This window comes from Camelina sativa, chromosome 9, assembly GCF_000633955.1.
Source record: "Camelina sativa cultivar DH55 chromosome 9, Cs, whole genome shotgun sequence".
NCBI classification, from domain to species: Eukaryota; Viridiplantae; Streptophyta; class Magnoliopsida; order Brassicales; family Brassicaceae; genus Camelina; species Camelina sativa.
Window position 1 is genome coordinate 16,403,216 of NC_025693.1, and position 5,475 is coordinate 16,408,690.

Consider the following 5,475-nt stretch of genomic DNA (forward strand, 5'->3'; position numbering starts at 1 on the left):
CATATATCAACTTCCCCCGACTTAGATCTTTGCTTGCCCTCAAGCAAAACAAAAACCTTTGCCAAGGAAAGAGGTTTGAAAACGCGAGAATTCACATATTCTTCTGGGATCATGCTATCTAACAATTGCCTGCAAACCACTATCACAAAGCTCATATCAAACCGTACTAAATCGTACTTTGCCATGACCGTAGCAGCTTCATAAATCCTATGATCACAAATACTTTCAGACTCAGATAGCTTAACCTTTTAACATTCATTAGTAAATGTGTGCACTCTCACAAAGGGGATATCGAACACATTATGGTCTAGGTGTAAGGAAAATTTCAAGGTGGCTCAAGTGTTTAAGGTTTCCAGCAATGCGAACGGATGCAAATCATTATGCAAAATCACAGTGAGACACAGACCAATTAGGAGGTACACAGCTTCCCTCTAACTCGGATCAAACCAACCAACGCTAAACCCCAAACAAATCATTATTGTTCTAGATGCTTTTGATAAATAAATAAGAGCACTCTGACTTTTCCGGTTCCATACTTACTCCTTTCCCATTTTTATTTATTTATTCATTCTTAGATTTTTCTTTTTTTCTCTTTTTTTTTTTTTTCTTTTTTAGATGGGGGAGTGGAACCGGTTCTCGTCTCACAAAATTGCATCAAAAGAACTAAATCATGGAAACTCAACACATGCTTGTGAACATAACCACACAACCACAAAAACTCAATATCAATCACCCAAACAAACTACAATGACAATCCTAACTAGAGGAAAGCTATGTCGGTCTGTATACTCCGTAGTTTTTGCACATGAATGCACATGATGATGATGCTCAAGAATGCGAGTGGTATGAAGCAAGGATATGGGTAAAGGTGTGGTACTAGACTAAAGACGAGTCTAGCCATTCAGAATTTACAAAGAGTGGTAAAAATGGTGTAAACTAAACTCTGAATGTATGATCCATTACATGATTCTCAACCCCCTAAGTGAGATATAATAAGTTCATATTAAGTCCAAATAAGCAAGGTCAAGCTCAAATCATCCAAATTTCAAAGTGACAGGAATTATTGAAGTGATCAAGTCATGATTTTTTTCTAAACTTCCAAGTCATCCTTAAACAATGCTAAATGGTCCCAAGGAAATGAATCAAGCATGGTGCAATTCCCTAAGAAAAGCTCAAAATTCTCAACCAGCATTTTGACTCAATAAAACACACTTTTGACTCGATAAAACAAATTGACTGACTCAAAAGAAAGCAACAAAAGAAAACAACCAAAGCAAAAAAAAAATTAGTAGACATATGACACCCTCCCCCAGACTCGCTTCACACCGTCTCAGTGTGAAAACAAATCCAAGAAAAGAGGTCAAACAGACTCAAAAGAAATTTAAAAGAAAAAGAATTAGTAAAAAGTGAAATACCTGGTGGGTTGCCTCCCACAAAGCGCTTGTTTCATGTCACTAGCTTGACCGGATTCTTGTGAACTAATGAGTATGAGCACAAGGACTTGCTCCAAAACAAGGTCCCCAATCATTCATCTTTAGCTTCAGAACTCTACTCATAACCCCTTTCACAGCTTTTCGACCTTTTTCTTTCAATTTTGAAGTTAGAATACTCCTAGCTTTTGAAAAAGGTTTTGAGGTTCTCTTACATTGCACCTTATACTCTATGGTATCTCCAACACACTTCATAGGTGTCAAGGTTACATAAGGATTTTCCTTGATCCATTTGGGCTTCACCTTGGAAGTAGCACTAACCTTTTTTACTGGAATTTGAAGGTCTCCATCCAGGACTTCCTTGACCTCACTCCAACCAATGCATGTCTTCGCATACTTATCCCTAGGATCATCAATGGTTTCAATTGAAAAGGCTTGTCCTCCAATAGTAGGTTTTTTCAGCAACCTTCTCATGTCAAATTCCTGAGTATGGTCACCAATCTGCAAGTGAATTTGCTGTTTTTTTACATCAATCATAGCCCCAACGGTATGTAAGAATGGGCGACCAAGAATGAGAGGATCATGTGGTTCTTTATCAAGCTCCAAAACTGTGAAGTCAGTTGGGATGTAGAAGTTCCCAACTCTAACATGCACATCCTCCACCAACCCAACTGGAGATCGCACAGAACGATCAGCAAGCACTAAGGAGATCCTTGACGGTTTGAAATTGGTGATTCCCAAACGCTCTGACACAGAAAGCGGCATCAAATTGACACTAGCTCCCAAGTCACATAAACATCTCTCAAACATGAATCTCCCAATTTGGCAAGGTAGTACAAAACTCCCTGGATCTCCAAGCTTCTTAGGAATCTCAATCGGGATGATAGCATTGCACTCAGAACTTACCATCTCTACCTCTTCTTTCAAGTGTGCCATTGCAAGGATTTTCTCCTTGTTCCTTTGATGTTTTTCCTGCTTCTCAAAATGCACATATGCCTTCCCAGTTGAAATCATCATGACCCCTTCTTCAATGCTCTTCTTGTAAGACAAGACATCCTTCAAACATTTCTTGTATGTTTTTGTATTCTTTATTGACTCTAGGAATGGGAGTTTGATGTGAAACTCTTTCATAACTTCATCAAAGCGAGCTTTCGCCTTTTCAACCTGCATTTTAGCTTCCGCTAGACGACCTGGAAATGGGAGCTTAGGAACATATGGTGGTGGTGCAACGTATGGTGGCTCATCATCTCCTACAATCTCATTATCTACAGCAACATCAACAACAAGAACTTCCTTCTCAGAAATAATACTCTCATTTGCAGCTTCTTGATGACCTCTCTCAACAACTTCTCCAGGTTCTTCTTGAATCATAACAGCATAACAATGCTCTTTATTTTTGGGTTCACTTTTCCCTGGTAAAACACCTGATGGTCGCGTAGAGGCAGAAGAAATCTGAGCTACTTGGTTCTCAAGAGTTTTAACATGTGAAGATAGTGTTGTGAACTTCCCATTGAGATCCCGATACATGCTATCAACCTTAACATTGATTTCAGCAGCATTCTTCACCTGACCTTGAAGAATCTGCTGCATCATCAACTTCATTTCATTATCCCCTGAAAAAGACGTAGAAGTGTTGCTCAAAGGAGCTTGAACGGGTGCTTGGTAACTTCCCTAGAAGTTGTTAAACTGGGGTTTTTGCTGAAAACCTCCTTGACTATATCCATTTCCCTGTCCTTGTCCCTGAGGCACAAATGGCTTATTGTAGTTTCCTTGCCCTGGTATAAACTGCTTTTGTTGAAACTGTTGTGGTGGATATACCTGATCCTGTGGGTTCTCAACATTAGTGCTCCGGTAAGAGAGGTTGGGGTGATTCTTGTAGCCCTGGTTGAAACCATTGTTCTGATATCCTTGGTTCACGTAATTCAGCTCAGCTTGTAGTTCCTCAGAACCATCTCCAGCACCTTCCTGATAAACCTTACCATCACCAGTATCATCACAGAAATTCAAACTCCTCTGATCTCTTATCAAAAGCTCCTCCACTTTTGCAGTCAACTCAGCAATCTGTTTTGATTCTCCTCCTCCATTACTTCTCACTGTCCTATCATAGTCAACACAATGGTTACTGTTGCTAGTAGCTAGGTTCTCAATCAAAATCTCAGCTTCTCCTTCTGTTTTGGTCATGAAGTCCCCATTACTAGCTGTATCCAGGGCCATCTTATACCTCTCATCAACCGCTCTGTAGAACGTGTTGATGAATGATTCTGGTGTGAATCCATGGTGAGGACATTCTCTCTTATAGTCTTTAAACCTTTCCCAAGCCTCATGGAATGACTCAATAGCATGTTGCTGGAAGCCTGAAATCTTATTCCTAAGAAGAGTAGTCCTTGCTTGAGTAAAATATTGTCCCAAGAACGCAGCTTTATACTCATCCCACGTTCGAATGGTATCTCCCTTCAATGACTTAAACCAGCGATGAGCTTTATCACTTAGAGAAAATGAGAACAACCTGCATTTGACAGCATCATCAGGTACCCCATTCATTCGCGTCGTGCCACATATATCCTCAAAGTACTCCAAATGATAAACTGGGTTCTCTGACGGTAGACCATGAAACTGATTTTGCTTCACTAAACCCAACAGTGCCGGTTTGATCTCAAAATTATTTCTGGCAATGGGAGGATGTTAGACACCTCTGCGGTACATCTCAGCGTTGGGAGCATCATGTTCTCTCAAAGTCTGTCGAACATTTGCTGGTCTTTGATTAAAAGCAGCTAAACGGGCAGCTTCGCGGCGCACAGCTTCTCTTTGCACAGCTGCACGGGCAGCCTCTCCACCAGCAGGAGGATTAACGTTCCCAGCAGGAGGGGGATCCTCAAACTCTCCATAATGTTCATCTTCGTGATTTTCATCATCTACATTGCCAACATTTAGACCAGCTAAACCATCAGCCATTTCAGCAAGTCTTTTCTTTCTCCTATTCTCTCTCTCAAACTTTCCCAAGTCTTTGTGATATTGTTCTAGGTGTGAAGAGCCTGCACTGCGGGTCATACACCTGAAAACACCAAAAGAGAGAAAAAGCTTTAGTTAACAACTGTGATAAAAATGCTCTAGACTATAAACTAATCCTAAATCTCTAGGTAACACAATTGGTCAACGGCGCCAACTTGATTGCTCGAGTAATTACCCGATACACTTAACCGAAGGCAGTATATACGGGGTCGAATCAACAAGGACCAATGGTACACTAAAGATTTGCGAGAGTCGTAAATAGCTAAAGCGAACGAAAGATAGTTTGTTTGGTTTCAGAATTGTAAATAAAGATGCAAGAAATAAAATTGATTAGCTTATAAGATTAAAACATTGGGTCATTGGGTATTTCAGAGATCAATGACTAATGAGAAAATGAAATATGGAATTCAATAATTAAGAACCATTCTAGAACATGAACACAATAACAGACTAACCCTCTTTCAATGCATTAGAAACTAAACTTGACTACTAGTTTGCTAAACTTTCATTTGCAACCTCCTAGCCAAAATTGCATTACAATCAAGTTCATTAAGTTCACAATGCGTCCCAACATCAACTTTCGCATGCTAGAAATACATTGCTCAATTCACACTCATTCAGGCATTCTATCGAACACTTTTTATGCATAGAAAAACCTAGAGTCTAAAACAAGGTGATCAGTCCTATTTTAGCATTAAGATCATGTGAATCAAAGAACCTAAGGATTAAGAACTCCAAACAATAATTAAAACATCAATTCATTGAATCTCCTAATTGGAACCCTAAAACCCAATTGGAGAACTACTCACACATAGCAAAAGAGAAATAAAAAATCATAGATGAAGAAAACATGATTAAATTGCAGAAATAATAAGAAAGGGTTTAGAAATCTTCTCCAAATTGTCAATGAGGATCAATCTCTAGAATCCCAAAAGAGTGGCTTACAAAAAGTCTCAGGTAGCAGAAAGAAAGCGTAGAATAAAACTTAGAATAAAACTTAGGGTTTTTCTCCCAGCAAATAAAAGGTATTTATAAA